This window comes from Pseudophryne corroboree, chromosome 1 (assembly GCF_028390025.1).
Source record: "Pseudophryne corroboree isolate aPseCor3 chromosome 1, aPseCor3.hap2, whole genome shotgun sequence".
Classification (NCBI taxonomy): domain Eukaryota; kingdom Metazoa; phylum Chordata; class Amphibia; order Anura; family Myobatrachidae; genus Pseudophryne; species Pseudophryne corroboree.
This window is the reverse complement of record NC_086444.1, coordinates 375,294,963-375,315,040: the sequence shown is the minus strand read 5'-3', so window position 1 is coordinate 375,315,040 and position 20,078 is coordinate 375,294,963. Positions and strand designations below refer to the sequence as shown.

General features: G+C 46.0%; 1 long non-coding RNA gene across 1 annotated transcript in view; it reads right to left on the bottom strand.

Moving 5' to 3' along the window:
- Positions 1-2,703: 2,703 nt before the first annotated feature.
- LOC134885989 (uncharacterized) overlaps positions 2,704-20,078 on the bottom strand; it is a 99,680-nt gene continuing 82,305 nt past the window's right edge. The window contains exon 3 of the long non-coding RNA XR_010170094.1: positions 2,704-4,549. This is a non-coding gene — a long non-coding RNA (uncharacterized LOC134885989). The remainder of the gene's footprint in view (positions 4,550-20,078) is intronic.

Genomic DNA, 20,078 nt, shown 5'->3' with positions numbered 1-20,078 from the left:
TTTATATATATATATATATATATATATATATATACAAGTGTTACTGCAGGCTGCCTGTAGTTAATAATTTGTAACCACAAGCTTGTGTGTATCTATTTGGGATATTTGTCTCCCATTGTTCTGGTTTCCATTAAACAATGACAGTTTGGTTTGTGTGTATCTTTCTTCACAGACCATGGGGTCTGTTCAAACATTGGAATACCAAGACATTGTGTTGGATGGATGTGCATGTTTGGTTAGATTAGTGTGTGTGTGAACAGTGACTCGACACAGACTGTGGCATGTACTGCATTAATTTCCATTGCAAGTAAGAATCTTTCTGTAATTGCTCATACCACGCCCGTACGCGCACTCCCGTGGGAGGCGATTGTACGCAATTTGCGAGTATGCTGCACGCACGCCAGACTAAGTACATATATGGATGCCATCTGTGTGGTGTTTGCATGTGGTATGTGTATTGCAATATTTTCCGACTTCGAGACCACGGAACCATTTTATTACTTATTTATATTTGCATTTTATTAATCATAAAAAAACATGTTCCAAATTGTGGCATATTTGGGGGTAATTCAGACCTGATCGTAGCAGCAACTTTGTTAGCAGTTGAGCAAAACCATGGGGGTCATTCTGAGTTGATCGCTAGCTGCTTTCATTCGCTGTGCAGCGATGAGGCAAAAAAAGGCACTTCTGCGCATGCGTACGCAGCGCAATGCGCAAGTGCGACGTACTATTACAATGAACGATATAGTTTCACACAGGGTCTAGCGAAGCTTTTCAGTCGCACTGCTGGCCGCAGAGTGATTGACATGAAGTGGGCGTTTCTGGGTGTGAACTGACCGTTTTCAGGGAGTGTTCGGAAAAATGCAGGCGTGCCAGGAAAAACACAGGCGTGGCTGGATGAACGCAGGGAGTGTTCGTGACGTCAAAACAGGAACTGAATAGTCTGAAGTCATCGCAAGCGCTGAGTAGGTCTTAAGCTACTAAAACTGCACAAAATTATTTTGTAGCCGCTCTGCGATCCTTTCGTTCGCACTTCTGCTAAGCTAACATACACGCCCAGTGGGAGGAAGCATAGCGTTTGCACGGCTGCTAAAAACTGCTAGCAAGCGATCAACTCGGAATGATAACCCATGTGTACTGCAGGTGTGGCAGATATAACATTTGCAGAGTTCGATTTGTGTGAGTTATATCAGGGCTGGATTAAGGCTGGTGGGGGCCCAGGGCAACGAACGTGTGGGGGCACCACCACTAAAAATTGCGGTCAAAGAACCCCCCCTTTGCGCAGGCAGGTCGGCGGGCACTCGCATACTCACACTCACATACACTCACTCACACAATAGGATGAGATTTTTAGTAAGATTCTGAAAACGCCACTTATCGCATGTTTTGAAATTGTTAATTTTTTGTCAAAATCGCAAATGTAATAGGATGCGAATTTGGGACTAAAACATTTAATGCAATTTGACGCAATATTGTGACCCGGTAATGTGCGCTTTTCTGACCAACCAGAATGCGATTTACAACACCACCATTACACACAAGCATAGAACCCCACCTATTGGCTGAGCTAAGTTCCCTGGAATCTGCATCACACACCCTATATAAAGGGCTCCGGCGCCATTTTGCCCTTTGTTAGGCTAGGAGGAGTGTAAGATGGAGAGGAGAGTGTCCAAGAGAGGCAGAGAGAGCAGCATGGAGAGAGGCAGCATGGTGGCAAGGAGGGCAGTAGCTGGGAGGAGCCTGGAGGAGCAGGCTCAGCATAAGGAGCAGGAGGAGGCTGGTGCTGCAAGCAGGCAAACTGACAGAGGAGGAGGAGGATTTTGAGAGGGAGCAGGAGGAAGAGCTGGAGGAGCCTCTCCTTAGTGACGTTGACTTGCAGGAGGAGGAGGGTGATGGGGGCCAGTTGGATGAGGAGACCACAGAGGAGGGTGAGGAAGGCCCTATGCCAGGGCATACTCCCAGTGGTCGCCATGTGCCTTTTTCCTATGAGGAAAACTGTGCCCTAGTCAGGGCAATGGTGCCAGTTTTTAATCGGTTTCTGGGGAAGGATAACCACCACACTAATATGGTGTGTAAGTGCATAATGTGGCTGAACATTACAGATGCAGTTAATGCGGTTAGTGTGTTACTGACCAAATAAGCACACCATTATGGTTCAGGGTCATGCTGCATTGTTAGGCATTAAAACAGTACTTTTTAAAGGACACATTAAAAGATAACTTGAATGTACCTACCAAGTAGCCATCCCTCAGGCATGGTGTGCTGCTGGAAGCGATCCCAAAGGGACGAGTGACGCAGGATATAGACATCATGGCAAGAACGTGGGTAACCTGCTGAAAGGATTTGCCCTTATACCTTAACCCTCGATGTGATGGCCTCTTAGACGTCTGGAGTGTAAACTCTTAGCCACAAGGTACATGCACAACACAAGCAGTAAGAATTCACACTGTTTATTTAATAAATTACAGAGTACTATATAGAAAAGAAACATGGGTGTATACAATATGTGCAAGCATATGATTGGATAAATAGAAGTAGCATACGACATTACATGCAGGATATTTTAGTAACACACAGAAGTAACAGTTTTGATCTGGTATGTAATTGTCCTTGAAGATAAGACACACACAAGCCTTATATTATATGAACAGACAAAGGCATCTTGTAGAGAGTGCGTACGTGTCTATTCAAACACATAACAATTCATATAGCATGTTTAACCCTTCATTAGGGAGGTAGAAATATTCACTTTTACACTATACTTATTATAAGGAAATTGATCATATAAAAAGTAATATTTACAAAGACAGAAGAGCTAACCCTTCAATCCCCTCTTAGAATCATGATTATTATATGACATGATTCTTGAGTGAGGCTCCTTTCTTGTTCCTCCAGTTCTTGAGATATTGGACATAATCGTCGGGTCCCTTACTATCAGAGGAGGTGACAGGACTGGTGGTTATATCATAGTACATCAGGGCCTTATCAATGCCTTTGGAGGTAAGTTTCTTTCCACAGGGGATTACACAATAAACTATAATGCCTAAAAGAATTAAAGTTATGAGTATAAATATGCTTATTTGCACAAGAGCCTGTTTCCAATTTTCAAACCACCCAAAATATTGGCTCCATGGGTTATCAATACCTGAATTTTTCTTAAGTTCTATGGATAAGGTTTCTAACTCGTTTATGGCTAAAGTAACCTTACCATTGGGACCAGTGTTGTCAGGAATATATGTACAACAGCCTTCCACCTTACTAATGTAAACACATGTACCGCCTTTTTCTGCTAGGATCATGTCAAGGGCCATTCTATTTTGAAATGTCATTTGGGAAGTGGCTTCTAGCTGTTCAGCTATACCTTTAAGAGCATCTTTGGTATCATTAACAAATCTTTGTTGATTATAATATATATAATTAATCCAGGCTACGTTTTTATTTACAGTTACTATAGGGAACAATGACTCAAAACCCGCAGCCACCTCATCTCTAGCTTTGAACTCATTTGGAACACCTCTTGGGACCCCTATAGCATCAATGTATACGTGGGGGTCAAAGCTACCTCCTGGGAGTGCTCTTTTCTTTCGATTAACAGGAGTATTAGAGGGAGGAGTGGGGTCATCGGTGATCATTAAAAAGGCTGAAAAAATTTTTTTTCTTGTTCTAGGGGTATATTAAGGGGCACTGTACCTAGGTGGGGCCTAGATTTGCCACAGACATAACAGTTGCTTTTATTGTGTTTGTTAGCACTATACTTCATCCATTCCAACCAAAATTAATGTCAGGGAAACCAGTTTCAATAGCTAGGGTGTCTTCAAAGGTAGGGTTAGTAATAGCCACCATATCTTTAGAAGTGGCAATATGGGGCTTTAAAGGTTTGTTTTGGGGATATTTGCTATATCTATTTTTTGCAAATGATGGGCCATATTTCCAATCTGCTCCTGTATTCCACCCCACAGCTTCCCAGGAATTACAATTAGATCCATAATATCTAATGTCATAGTACCATTCGTCAGTAACACAAATATATACTGTCTCAGACATTCCTGATTTCCTTTTCTGCTGTATGAAATGTTTGTTGTCAGCAAGTTTAGGGAACATAAAATAGTCAAGGATATATGTGGCTACGTGTGTATTGGAGGAATTGTACCACAAGGTGGGGACCCCATCTGTTTGTGTGATGTCGACTTCACATAGTGTGAGGTGAATGAGGGCCAGTAGGGCTATCGAGATAGTCCCCAGGATAAAGATAGGGGACAGGTTCCTCATCTTCTTCTGTTCTTCTTTCTTCGCTAGGTGGGAGGTCAGGGCTGTCTGCCCCGGTTCGTACCTCACTGGAATCACTTGCTTCCCTCTCTAGGTCTGGTCTAGGAACCTTTTTTACTCGGGATGCATGGATCCAGGCAGGATTTTCCTCTGTCAGGACTGCTGTCCGGGTAACTGCTACGACCTCTGTCTCTGGACCATAGGTGAAGTCTCCTGGGCTCTTGTTCCTGGGGAGCACCTTCACCACGACTCTGTCTCCGACTTTAAAGGGGTGTGTAGGTTCCTGTGGATTCAAAGGGTTTTTACAAACAACCTCATGTTCAATTTCATTCAGTTTTGTTATCAGGGACCTGACATACTCTTCTCTGATGAGTTCTAGATCTCCTTCCTGTATTACTAGTGGTTTCTTAGCCCAGGGTGTAGGAAAAGGGTCTACCCATTAGTATTTCAAAGGGTGAGTAACCTAGAGTTTTCTGTGGGGTATTCAAGATGCTGGTGTTTAGCTTTATTAGGGTTGTTCCTGAGGCAAGTGATGCATCTGCTAACATACTGGTCCACAAGTGATTTGGCATTAGTAACATAAAAATCATTGGTTAGTAGGAGGAGTGTTGTGGCTTCACCACGGTGACCAACACCACGGCACTGGGCAACGAGCAAAGGGGCACTGGACTGGGGCATACAGGGTTTCCCCTCTTTGCAGATTAATCCTGATTTAGGATTTTTTCTGCAGAATTGGGTAAGTCCAGTCGGAGAGATCAGTATTAGTCGCAGCAGCTTGAAGTTGAGTGAGCAGATGGACGTTGTAAAGGGAGGGACATGCTCTAGTGAGTGCAACGAGTTCTGCAGCTTGCGCGGACTGATAAGGTATTGGTAGGGTTTCCAACACAGTATCAGGGAGGGTGACAATGGCATAGCCAGCCTGGTATGTATTGTCATTGGGCCTACTACATGAGCCGTCAACAAAAACTACGTCTGCGCCTGGTATGGGAACGGGAGACATGTCAAGTCTGGGAGAAGTTTCAGCTTCAATAGAAGCAGCACAGTCATGTAGGTCGGGTGGTTCATCCTCGGGACCTTTCAAGCCTAAAAGGGTATTGAGAATGGGTGCAGGGCCAGAAGAACTAGCAGTGTACTTGATGGTAAGGGTAGGGTTACTCAAAAGGAGTACTTCATATCCACTAAGGCGTTGTGCTGACATGTGCTGTGTGTGTAAGCCTTTAAGTATTGCCAGGATATCATGTGTGGTGTGGAGTACTGTGATGTGGCCTAAAGTGAGGGTAGTGGCCATTTCTGCAACCATTGCACAGGCTGCCAAAGCCTTGAGGCAGGCAGGCATACCTTGCACAGACACTGGCATGACTTTGGGAAAAAAATGCCACGGGGCGCAACTTCCCTCCATGAAACTGTGTGAGCACCCCCGCCATGGTTTTACAATTGTCCCTTGCATATAGATGGAAAGGTAGTACATAATTGGGGAGGCCAAGTGCCGGACTTTTCATCAACATACATTTTAAACTTTCATATGCAGTTAACATTTCTTGTGACCATTGTACAGTTTTAGGTTTGTCCTTCAGTGTGGCTTGTCTCAAAATGTTATCACAATAAGAGCAATCAGATATCCACTGTCTGCAGTAATTTACCATACCCAGGAAGGACAGTAGTTCCCTCTGGGTAGTTGGGGTGACCAGGCCCAATACAGACTGTATGCGTTGTGGACTGACTTTCCTCTCTCCCTGAGTGAGCACAAAACCTAAGTAATCAACATGCTTTTTACACCATTGCATTTTTATTTTGGACACCTTGTGTCCACATTCACAAAGCCAGTTTAGTAATGAAACACCATCCTCTCGGCAGGCCTCCTCAGTTTTACTACAGAGCAGCAGATCATCTGCATACTGTAGCAGGACTGAACCATGGTGAGGTTGCCAGGGCCCCAATGTGGCCTGGAGACAACAGGTGCGTCAATAATCTGCACCAGGTAAGTTGTTTACCCTCAAAAGAAAAGGCAAAAGTAATTGTGTCTGTGAATCTACAGGTATGCTGAAAAAAAAAGCATTCTTCAAATCAATTACAGAGAACGCAGCATCTGCAGGGATTGCAGAAATGAGTGAGTTTACATCTGGAACAATTGGTGCAATCGGGACAATTGGCTGATTGATCGCTCTGAGATTCTGTACAAATCTTATACTACCATCAGCTTTGGCAACAGGGTTCACAGGAGTACAGTATGGTGATACAATATGTCTGAGAATACCCTGTTGTAAGAATTGCTGTATCACGGGGCGGAGACCTTCTATCTTTTCTGGTGAGAGGGGATACTGCATAAGTCAGAACACAAAACACTGGTTGTTGCACCGCTGTCCACTAAAAAGGGAATTTTACTTCCATTTATAATAAGTGGCAGCAGAGGTGAATCTTTACTATGACGGGTGAGTTGAATAAAGGCTGGGATACCCTCCTCCGGGCCCCGTCAGTGCACGGGGTCTTTGGAATCTTCCCTGACTGCGGGGTTGGTTCTGTCTGTCAAAGCGTCTGGGGTTCTGATAGTTATGAGTGAGTGGGGAAGTGAGTAAGCTTTCTGAGTTAAGCAAAGGTAAGCCAGCGTCATCTGTCCAGCAGTCCTTAAACCTTTTTCAAAACGCAGTAACAGACTATGAAGGTTTCTGTTTACAAGCTACAGCGACAGGCAAAAAAACACAGGCAAAAAAAACTTCCTTCATATGTGTATAGCTGCGTCCTTTGCAAGCTTTGCGCAAATAAGATATACAGCCATCGAGGGTAATAGTGGGCTTGGGACAGTGTTTTACTATTATCTAAACTCTGGGTTATTGGTGCTAGGGATAGAGCTAGTGGACGCACCCTCCAGCAGTGGAGCTGGAGGCAATCCCATTTAGTGTGAAAGGGTTACTGCTGCCAAGAGATTTGTGTCTCTGAGCGCAGGATACATTGGAATGCAAAGGGGGGAGGGAGAGGGTTTTTTTTGCAGCCTCGCTTCTGTGCTGTTGGGAACTGACATTTTTTCTTAAATCTCCATATAGAAAAGGTAATTACTGCCTTCCCGTAGGAATGGGTCCTGTCCTGCTTTCTCTGTCCATCCCGCTAAATTATCCACCCATGGGTTAACTAAATAATACTCTGAGGTAGAGTTACGGGCAACATACATCCTGCATGTCTCACCAGGGAGGGGCGGGGGATATGCAGTTTTTTACTCTGACTAGAGCCCATTGTCAGACAGTAATATAAATCAACAATACAACTTTTAAAAGAAAATTATCTAAAATATACAACACTCTACTTACTATACATGCATCAGCTTAACCAGTTAATTAGTCATTGACAATATCACAATATTATCTGTATAGTGAGAACATGAAATCTTTTGACGGGTACGCTTACCTTCGTACAAGATGTCAGAAAAATACAGCGTTTTAAACAGGAAGCAAGAAAAGTGTTTGAGTGAAGATATCTGGCAGACGAAAACTTACCAGCCGTCTGGACCAAATATAAGAACTTATCTCACTACAACATACAAAAATATATAGGCGATCAAATCGGGGTATTCTCTACGTTACGTATAGACCCCAGGTCTATGTTTTTTTTTAAGTATCCCAGATACTGACGTCTTTGGAGAATTGCGCTTGGACCCCGGGTCCTTTCTCAGACGTATTCTTTAAGTCCCAGACATTAAAGATTCTATGGTATCCCTGATACCTGTTTTATGCTTTTACATAAAACTTCGTAATATTAAGTCCCGGACTTAAATATTACCTTGTCACGTGTTCCCGGAACACTGACACGGATTCAGCTTCAGTGTATGACCGCAATCCTGTATGGCAAAGACAGACAATAAATTCTCTATTTTTACCATTCAGGGACGATCACTGAATCGCGGACGTAGCCCCCAGCTGAAAGGATTTGCCCTTATACCTTAACCCTCGATGTGATGGCCTCTTAGACGTCTGGAGTGTAAACTCTTAGCCACAAGGTACATGCACAACACAAGCAGTAAGAATTCACACTGTTTATTTAATAAATTACAGAGTACTATATAGAAAAGAAACATGGGTGTATACAATATGTGCAAGCATATGATTGGATAAATAGAAGTAGCATACGACATTACATGCAGGATATTTTAGTAACACACAGAAGTAACAGTTTTGATCTGGTATGTAATTGTCCTTGAAGATAAGACACACACAAGCCTTATATTATATGAACAGACAAAGGCATCTTGTAGAGAGTGCGTACGTGTCTATTCAAACACATAACAATTCATATAGCATGTTTAACCCTTCATTAGGGAGGTAGAAATATTCACTTTTACACTATACTTATTATAAGGAAATTGATCATATAAAAAGTAATATTTACAAAGACAGAAGAGCTAACCCTTCACCTGCAACCACACTGAGAATTCTAAGGTCAGCGTCACTCAGCACCTGCACATTGAGGGAGTGCTGCCCACATCGATTGACAAAGACATACCCCCTCACGTGTGGTGCCCGAATCCCAATGTGGGTGCAGTCTATGGCCCCCAGCCAGAGCCATAACTAGACTTTTTGGTGCCCTGTGCCAGATAGAGAATTGGTGCCCCGCTCCCCATTTTTCCAATAGGGACATAAGATGCATGCCTCATGGGTAAGGGGCATGACAAGATTGATCCCAGAAGAGAAAGCCCATGCTATGATACACCTTCCCACATTTTTATATTTGTATATTATAATACACACACATTTATAGACCGCTATAAGAAAATGGATTTGGACACAAATCCTCTTTATACCACATCCATGCACTTTACTTGAGAGCTTGTTGTTATTCAGTTACAATACCCTTTATTACATGACATATTTCAATATACTGCCCCACCCAGGATTCAAACCTATAACCTGTTGAATTCTAATCAAACACCCTACTCAGAAGAAATCTTTAGTGGAGTTCATGAATGTTGTGACAGAAGTGGTGGGGGTAGGAGACAGGGGCGTTCAGGAGATGCTGGGCTTCAAAAAGGGGGGAAGCAGCAAGTGAAACTCATGTATATCCAGTTGTAATAAATGTAGAAAATGTATATGTAAGATAGCTGTAACTCTGTAGCTTTGCTGCTGGTTACTGTGACATCACACCTAGCCTATGACATCACTAGCCCGTGACATCACAATGCATCTTCCTGTAACATTCTATCTAGAGCTGCTGACGTTTCCAGTTTCCATGCAGGAAGACAGGTAGGAGGAGGTGAGTTCTACATAGCAGGGTATGATGGAGGGGGGTAAGGAAGACAGAGTGCAGTATAGTCAGCTGAAAGGCAAGACAAGATAGACAGAACAGGGAATACAGGTACAAGGACACAAATTGGAGAAGCGCAGGAAGGAACGACATATTTAGGAATAAAAATGTAGCATTACAGGAATAAAGAGGGCAGTATGGTGGATAAGCACACATACAGGGGATGCAGATAACCTGGGTCTCTATGAGGCAGCATCGTGGCTTTGGGATGAAAAAGTTAATAAAATAGATAAATGGGATATTGATAACTGTGAAAGTATCTTGTTTGGGAAACTGGTTGACTCATGGTTATTTTATTACTTAAACTAGTACTATGCTTAATGATAGTCTTTTGTGTTTTTAGATCATCTGGCAAAGAGATTTGCAGAGTGTCGGGTGACCGGCAAAGAGATCTGCAAAGTGTCAGTTGAAGATGACGGGAGGGGTCGCAGAGGTAGCAACGACTGGAGTATAACATGCAGGAGGTAAGTTACCATACTCTCTTTGCACATGTTACATCTGCCCCACCTGCAGTGCACATGTAGGGTAATTCCAAGTTGATCGCAGCAGGAAATTTTTTTAGCAGTTGGGCAAAACCATGTGCACTGCAGGGGGGGGGGGGGGCAGATATAACATGTGCAGAGAGAGTTAGATTTGGGTGTGGTGAGTTCAATCTGCAATCTAAATTTCAGTGTAAAAATAAAGCAGCCAGTATTTACCCTGCACAGAAACAAAATAACCCACCCAAATCTAACTCTCTCTGCACATGTTATATCTGCTCACCCTGCAGTGCACATGGGGGGTCATTCCGAGTTGTTCGTTCGTTATTTTTTTTAGCTACGGAGCGATTAGTCGCAAACTGCGCATGCGCAAATGTTTGCAGTGCGCCTGCGCCAAGTAAATTAGCACAAAAGTTAGGTATTTTACTCACGGCGTAACAAAGTTTTTTCATCGTTCTGTTGATCGTAGTGTGATTGACAGGAAGTGGGTGTTTCTGGGCGGAAACTGGCCGTTTTCTGGGAGTGTGCAGAAAAACGCGGGCGTGTCTGAAGAAACGGGGGAGTGTCTGGCTGAACGCTGGGTGTGTTTGTGACGTCAAACCAGGAACGAAACTGACTGAACTGATCGCATTGTAGGAGTAAGTCTGGTGCTACTCAGAAACTGCTAAGAAATTTCTATTCGCAATTCTGCTAATCTTTCGTTCGCAATTCTGCTAAGCTTAGATACACTCCCAGAGGGCGGCGGCTTAGCGTGTGCAATGCTGCTAAAAGCAGCTAGCGAGCGAACAACTCGGAATGAGGGCCATGGTTTTGCCCAACTGCTAAAAAATTTCCTGCTGCGATCAACTTGGAATTACCCCCATGGTTTTGTCCATTAGAGAACAAATTTGCTGCTGCGATCAGGTCTGAATTAGGCCCAGTGTATGATACTAACATGGTCTTAGCACTAAGGAAGACCTGGAGCAGATAACTTGGGTTTCTATGAGAAAGGATCTTGGGTTTTGGATAAAAAGTCAATAAAATAGATACATTGCAAATCAGGGGCGGATCCAGGACAAAATGACAGGGGGGGCACCATGACAAATGAAAAAGTGTGGGTATTATTTTTTCCGCACAGAAAGTAAGAACGCCCCTGGGAAAGTGGTCCTGGCCTTGCAACAAGGGTATAACCTCTCAACATAGGGTGTGGCCTCAAAGGGAATGCAGTATCCATATAATGGGGAAGAGTGCGATGCCTTGAAGAGGCAGAGGATGATAGGACAGAGAGAGTGATTGGGAGATAGTGACGCAGGGGAGAGGCAGTGTATGATGGGGATAGATAGTGGGAGATGGAAATGCAGTGGGTGATAGTAAGAGGCAGTGGGTAAAGCCAGGGAATGGGTGACAAGGGGAGGAAGTGGGTGATGCCAGGGGGAATCAGTGGGTGATGTAGAGGATGATGGTGAGAGGCAGTGGGTGACAGGGAAAGATAGTGAGAAATGGAGAAGCAGTAGGTGAGGGGGAGAGGCAGTGAGTGGCAGTAAAGGGGGATGGGGAAAGGGAGTAGGAGACAGAGAGAGGCAGAGGGTGACAGTGAGAGGCAGTGGGTGAGGGTAGGGAGTGACAAGGAGAGACCGTGAGTGACAGGGAGATAGTGGGTGACAGAGACTGAGGGTGACAGAGAGATACTGATGGTGACAGGGAGATAGTGGGTGACAGAGAGAGACTGCCGACAATTCCCGTGGCCTGAGCAGTAAGGATAGCGGTAGTTGAGACAGCCGGGGACGCCTGGCTCTCAGAACTGTGCACAACATCAAGACACCGCTCACTGCAGGGGGAGTCTCTGACCTAATTAAGGTAGCCCATTCCGTGTGAGGGCCAAGTGGTGACCGAACACACAAGCGAAACAAGCGGCAATTCCAACTGGGGCTCCATACGGACAGAGCGGCGACTAACTGGTGCTGCGAGTATGTTGATCAGCTGGTAATACAAAGTATATTTATAGCCCATATTCACTGATTTACAGCTCATCCCACCCACCCTGCAGGAGAGCCATTGTAATAAGATACAAAGGAGGTCATTCCGACCCGATCGCTCGCTGCAGTTTGTCGCAGCGCAGCGATCGGGTCGGAACTGTGCATGGGGTGGTATTCATGTGACTGGCGGTCGGGAGACAGACAGTCACATGACCTCCTCCACCATCCCGACCCCTCACTATCCCGATGGTCGGCATGCCGACCAACAGGGACTATTTCCACTCGTGGGTGTCCACGACACCCATAGAGTGGGAATAGAACCTGTTGCGACCGCAGGTCGCCACCGAGCCCGCAAGGGGCTTGCTGCACTCGCCCCCCCTCGCCGAGATCCTGGCGTCGGTATGCAGTGCACCGGCGCATGGCAGTCGTCGGTACCTCTGAGACAGAGGCAGTCGCTGGGCAGGAGGGGGCTCTACGGTGGTGTTAAGCCGCCGTTTAGTAGGCGTGGTCCGGCCAACACAGGCATGGCCGGATCATTGGGGGGCGTGGCGCGGCGGCTGCGTGACGTCTCACAACTCCCGGCCAGCCGCAGGAGCTGCGCTGGCCGGGAGTTACTCCACCGATACAAAGGCATCGCCGGCACTGACATGCGGAGCGGACTAGCCCTGTGCTGGATGCCCCCCCCGGATGTTGGTGGAATGAGTTGTAGTTGTGCGAATTTTCGCACAACTACAAATCATGCTGAATTAGGCCGTAAATCACTACACTACATCCCTCTATACGCCGCAGAACATACCTACATTAAATACCCCCTATACAGTGCACTACACCCCCTTATATGTTACACTAAATCAATACACTAAATACCCCCTTTACACTGAACTACATGACTGCACTCTGCTATATTATGCTCAATAACAATAACATATCCTTGTGCCACCCTCCACATGAACTTACCATGATGAAGTCATCTAAGTGTCCACTGCAGCTTCAGAGTAGGTGACACTGCGACTTGGTAGAGTGGAAGGTGGAGGCACCGTGCATGCCTGGCAGGGTCCTGTGAGAGAGCTAGGTAGAGCAGAAGAGGTGGTGGCGAGCTCAGCTGAATGAAATAAGGAGGCGGGGCTTGGTCCTCTGGCCGGGACAGCTATGGTTGAGGGAACGTTGGGACTTGCTGAGGGGAACAAGGGGGCGGGGCTGAATGGAGTAAGGGGCGTGGCTTATGCCACCGTGTCCCCTCCCGGCCGGGACAGGGAAAGTGGGTATTGGTTGACGGTAAGAAGAGGGTGAGGTTTGGTCCTCCGGGCTGGACAGAGCGGGGTAGAAGGATAGCGGGGAGTGGGCTGTCTTAGGGAAAGAAGGGGGTCTAGCGTGGTCCTTTAGGGCAGACAGAGTGGGGTAGAAGGAAAGCAGAGACTGGGCTGGATAAGGGGGAACAGGGGGCGGGGCTTGGTCCTCCGCTGGCCAGAGCAGGGTGGAGGGGAAGCAGGGATAGGCAGAGGGAAAGAAGTGCACGTGGCTTAGTCCTATGGAAGGGAGAGAGTAGACCCCGCCCAGGACTGAAGGGTGCTGACTAGGTCATGATATGGACGGGTCGGGAGAGAGCAGGTACAGAGGGGAAGAAGGGGAGGGTTGAAGGGGGCTGGCCTGGCAGTGTGGATGGGAGGGAGCATGGCAGAGATGAAGAAGTGGGCGGTTTTGGTTCCCCAATAACTACCAACTAAGAGGAGGGGCCGTTCTCTACTCACCCGAGCCTGACCGCGCTGCACTCTCCATGGTTACCACCCTGCAGTGGCGTTGCGCTGTCCCTCAGCAGCACTGGGCCCACCTTCTCCGGGCCCAGCAAGCAGAATGCTGGAGGCAGAGCTGCTGAAAGTGGAGGGCTGACAGCAGCCTAGAATAATGAAGCTGTCCGCAATAAATAAATAAAAATCTCTAAACGACAGGGGGGGCACGTGCCTTGGTGCCCCCCCTGTATCCGCCACTGTTGCAAATGAATAAAAATAAAATGTGTACCGGGAGAGCTAGCAGCGCCACAGATGCAGTATCCAAAATAAAAACACTAGTGCATGGACAATCGTAAAAAGATGTTTTAAAAGTAACTAAAAACCTGCCTAAAACGCACTCCCTGTGGGTTCGCAGGGCGTCAGTTGTTTACCTCAGGTATATTAAGGTGCTGGTATAAGCACCTACAGATAAAGTTTGTAAAGAAGGGGTGAGGTATTTAGAGCGACCAATGGTGCTTAAAAGAATTTGTAGTGGGACAAGGCAGTTATAAAAAATATTTCACAAATTTATTAAATTATACAGCACTAAACAGCTTAGATAAAACTAGGCAAAAAGGAGTATATGCAAATAAAACATAAAAAAATAATAATATTCCTAAAAAGTGCACACATAGAGGAAAAAATATTTTTCAGAAGGATACAGGACATAAAATATGCCAAGATAAAAATAAAAATAAAGGAAAACAAAATATATATATATATATATATATATATATATATATAAAAATATTTTTTAAAATGTTTTTGTTTTTAAAAAATATATATTTTTTAGAGGACCAAGTGTAAAAGAGGAGTATAAATATCTTAACTTATGGTAAGTGAGGTAGGATCAAGGCAGCACCCAACGCGTTTCGTCCTATCTGGACTTCATCAAGGGGTGATCTAATGCTAAGGACAGACCATATATATATATACTTAACCTGTACAGGAAGTGATGTGTGCATCACTTCCTGTAATTAAGTGACTGGAGTGGTTTAAACATTCAAAATAAAAGTACCTGCACATTTATCATAAGTGTGTGGATAGGGGAGTCAAATATAGTGAGATGAGGCTAGAATTAGCAGTACAAAGTCCGTAAATTTCTAAAAGAAACACAGAGTCACGAATTTCCTGTCCGGACAGTCCGTGACGTCATATCCGCCCCACATCCGGTATCCTCGTAGACCAGATGCGCATGCGCCGGCTCCGTGTGGCGCGGATGTTTAGATCTCTGTCATTTCTCCTCAGTGTGGGTACCAAGTTCATGGGATAGTGCTTGTTCACCGGCGGCCATTTTCTTGTCCACAAAGCTCAGTGTATGCAGCGGCCATGTTTTAGGAGTCCGAATCCATACCATTAGAAGCGCTGATTGCTAATGGTCAGTACTCTGCATCTTCTATGTCCGGCTCCATTACAATTGTAGAAGTACATAGATTGGAGAACAAGCACTATCCCATGAACTTGGGATAGTACATATAGTATGTCTGACCAGGAAATTCTGGTTATTTAGATCATCATTTGGCAAAGTTCTGGTAAAGAGATTTGCAGAGTGTCGGGTGACCGGCAAAGAGATCTGCAAAGTGTCAGTTGAAGATGACGGGAGGGGTCGCAGAGGAATTGGTGACTGGAGAATAGCATCCAGGAGGTAAGTTACCATACTTGTGTAATTGTGTGTGTGGTGTGGGGTATTGAGAGCACAGTACAAAACATAGGGTCTATGGTGGGGGAGAGCGGACAATACAAAACATGCAGAAGGCGGCAACTTGGTATAGCACATACAGATGGTGTGGGGGCACATTACAAAATCATATTGTGGCGTACTCTTTAGGACATATAGAGGAAGGACATACACTTTTGGAGGTTGTGAGATGCAGAACATACTGTAATACAGAAAAACAGGAAGGGTGGGGAGAGCATGATACAGAACATACAGATCGGGGGAAGAACAATACAGATCGGGGGAGACAGTGAAATGGCTGACATTTACAGTATATCAATGAACTGGGGGCAGGTGTACAAAGCCTGGGAGAGTGATAAAGTGGAGAGAGATAAACTAACAACTAATCAGCTCCTAGTTGTCATTTTTCAAACACAGCCTGTAACATGGCAGTTAGGAGCTGATTGACTGGTACTTTACCTCTCTCCACTGTATCACTCTGCAGGGCTTAATACATCTCCCCCATAGAATAGCCAAATGATGAAATGGTACAGAATGGTATAAATGATGTGAATTGGAGCTGTAACAAGTGACTTTCCCTATCTTTACATATAATTAAGGTGACATAGTCCTTTCCCTAGAGTCCTTCTCCGTACCGCTCAGGGGGCCTGATTCAGATGCGGACGCAGAGCTGCTGTTGCACCAAGTGGCCCAATGCTTTTTCACTGTGCATGCGTGTAAGCTGCACTGCGCACAAAATAAAATCAAGCTCACATAGAGGATCCCATCGCAAAGTGATTGACGGGAAGTCAGCGTTTGAGGTGGTAACGGGGGTGGCTAACTGTATACAGGCGTCAGGTCCGTTCAAACGCCGTTCCATGTGCGTGCATAAATTACCCATTGCGACCTGTGTTGCTGCTGGAGAGCCGCCAGTGTCTAGGAGACTTGCTCAGCCTACGACTGCTCAGACTCACGATGCAATTGTGAACGGCAAGATTGCAGCAGCGATCGCTTCAACAACCACAACTGAATCAGGCCCACAATTACACCATTATATTTTAATATTTTATCACATTTATCAACTAAGGGGTCAGTTTAATTAGATGCGAGTTTGTCTTACAACAGCCGCACTTTCCGGTAGCCCCATAGTCTGAATCTGGCCACGAAGGGTGTGAGTTTGTATGCTGTTGAAACGTCGCAGCAATGGTAACTCGTACCTAATTGGATTGACCCCTAAATGTTAGCAATTTATAGCTTTTATTATTTACTGGTCAAATTTATTTTCTGAAGGTACCCACTAATTACTATAAGAGAGAACTTATCCCCCCAATGTGTGTATTGTATAAAAACAATTGTCCCTTTAGGATAATTGTCCTTATTTTAGGCATTTTCCATGTCCTCAGTAGTTAGAGTAACATATTTACATAGAGAGATTTCTCTCTACACAACCACACCACTGTTTGCAGTTTGTCTCTCTGCTTGTTCATCCACTAACAATGATTTTTCATCTCTTCCTCTTCGTCTACACGCAGTGGGTGATCCCTGAATAGCTGCCCTTGGAGGAGAGCTGCGGACACATGCTCCAAATGTTGGGACATATGCATTACCTATTAGGAGATGCGGTAAAGATGCCGGCTGTCGGGTTTATGGCAGTCAGAATACTGACACTGGGATCCCGACACTCTTTAGAATCCCGACGTTGGAACTCCGAATGGGCAAGGATACAGACGCCCATATCCCCATGATCATAGGTTTAGGGCTGGGCAAGGGGGGTTAGGTTTAGGCATCAGGCATGGGGGGAGGGGGGTGGTTAGGCTTCAGGGGAGGGAGGGTTAGGTTTAGGCGTCAGGCGGGGTGGTTAGGTTTAGGCGTCAGGCGGGGAGTTAGGGTTAGGCTGCAGGTGGGGGGAAGTTAGGGTTAGGCTGTGGATAGGGTGGGTTAGGCACTCCAGGGGGTGGTTAGGCTGCGTGGGAGGGAGGGTTAGGTATAGGCATCAGGCGGGAGGGTTAGGTTTAGGCGTTAGGCAGGGGGTTTAAGTTTAGGCTGTGGGTGGGGAGGGTTAGATTTAGGCAGGGGGATTAGGTTTAGGAGTCAGGTGGGGGGTAAAGTTTAGGCTGTGGGTGGGGGGAGGTTAGGGTTAGGCTGTGGGTGGGTTATGGTTAGGCACCCCTGGGGGTGGTTAGGCTGCGGGGGAGGGTTAGGTTTAGGCATCAGGCGCGGGTTTGGTTTAGGCATCAGTTGCTGGGTTAGGTTTAGGCTGTGTGTGGGGGAGAGGTTAGCATTAGGCTTCGGGTAGGGTGGGTTAGGGTTAGGCACCCCTGGGGGTGGTTAGGCTGTGGGGAAGGGAGGGTTAGGTTTAGGCATCAGGCGGGGGGTTAGGTTTAGGTATCAGCTGGGGTTAGGATTAGCTTGTGGGTGGGGGAGGATAGGGTTAGGCTGCGGGTGGTGGGAAGTTAGGGTTAGGCTGTGGGTAGGGTGGGTTAGGCACCCCCAGGAGTGGTTAGGCTGCGGGGAAGGGAGGGTTAGGTTTAGGCAGCAGGGTCAGAGATTAGGGTTAGGCACCTCCGCGGGATGGTTAGGCACAAAGGGGGGTGGTTAGGGTAAGATTGCGGACAGGCAGGGTTAGGGGGGTGGGGAGAGGGGAGAACACCCCTTACTCACCCCTGTTGGTCTTTTCTGTACTGGGATCCCGGCATCGGTATGACAACCACCGGGATCCCATGCGCTGGGATATCATACTGACCCCTCTATTAGTACACCTCTTAATGCCCAGAGGGAAGGGCGATCCTGAGGCCATGGTTCCCCAGAGGTTTCCCCCCAAGGGGGTTTTCCTCTCCTGAGTGCTGAAGGATGACTCTTCGTGAGTCCAGAGGTGTAGCTTTTATGCCATAATGAGTACCAATCTCATGCCCGTCCCTGCAATGTATTAGAGGTAAAATAATTGCTAATGCGATCACTTTACTTCTGGGTTTAGACCCCGGCTGCGCTAGTTCACATGTGCAATCGTCAGACTGCGTATGTGAGAGCAGACAGTAATGCAGAGGGATCCCAAGGATCCTTCTGGGAATCATTGCATAATGTAGCCCACAGGCTACAAAAGCCATTTAGAAATGGCAATAGCTGCCGGGCCAAGCTCAGAAATGCTTTGCATTCTGGAGCTTGGTGAGTTTCACAGTTTACCATCTGACGTATAAACTTTTGGTGGCTGCTTTTGTGTTCAAAATAGGGGGAACGCAATAGATATCTCAAATATCCATTGCAGTCCCCAATACATACATTCAGGGGCTGGATAATATTTGTGGGCAGCCCCAAAACCGACTGTTTTTGGAGATGTCTCGCAAATATTATTTATTCAATATTCCACTTAATAAACTTTTTATATTTTGACATAAACTAAAAAATGTTTTATGTATTCATTGACTGAGTCTCCCGTCTTTACTGAATGCTAATTTCACAGGGTCCCGCAAATTGTTACTGATATGACTGTTACTCTACTGTCCTGCTGGTGCTCCTGGCCTGCTGTATAGCAGCCAGACATATATTTTATATACAGCACTCTTGGGGAGATGTATCAAGCCTTGGAGAGAGATAAAGTGCAGATGTACAAACCACCCAATCATCATCTGTCACTTATCTAGTACAGTACATGAACGGATACCTGTAGTTAGAGGCTTCATTTGATTAGGGCAAATACTCCACTTTGTCTCTCTCCACGGCTTGATACATCTCCCAGAAAATATCATGTCTTCCTTTCATTTAATTAACAAGTTACATTAATTATTTGTCTTGGAAACAGGGTAAGAAATTCACAGTATAAGATAATGTTATAAAGGCTTGTCAATACCTCCTGGTACATTTACATTGATTTATCATTCACATTTCTTCCATGCCAGACAGGGGCGGATTGGGAACGTAAAGTGGCCCTGGAAATATATGAGAAGTGGCCTCATGTAGGTTGGAGTAAGTCAGCTATAAGCGGGGCCCAACACAAATTGGGCTTAAGCAAATTGTTAGCATTACCCACAGTGGTAGTAAGCAAGGCTAATGCAGCATGGTAGGCAGTCACAGCACCAGCAGTAGGATCGTGTCACAGGAGGTGGAGATCACACCGGTGGGCGAGGCATTGCACTGATAGGCAGTCACATCACCTGCAGGAGAATCATCACAGGAGGTGTAGATCACACCAGTAGGTGAGGCATTGTACTGGTAGGCAGTCACAGCACCAGCATGAGAATCATGTCACAGGAGGTGGAGATCACACCAATAGATGAGGAATTGTACCGATAGGCAGTCACAGCACCATCAGAAGAATCGTGTCAAAAGAGGTGGCGATCACACCAGTAGGTGAGGTATTGCACTGGTAGGCAGTCACAGTAGAGTAGGAGGATCGTGTCACAGGAGGTGGAGATCACACCAGTAGGTGAGGCATTGTACTGGTAGGCAGTCACAGCACCATCAGGAGGATCGTGTCACAGGAGGTGGAGATCACACCAGTAGGTGGGGCATTGCACTGGTAGGCAGTCACAGCACCAGCAGTAGGATCTTGTCAGAGGAGGTGGAGATCACACCAGTAGGTGAGGCATTACACTGGTAGGCAGTCACAGCACCAGCAGGAGGATCATGTCAGAGGAGGTGGAGATCACAGCAGTAGGTGAGGCATTACACTGGT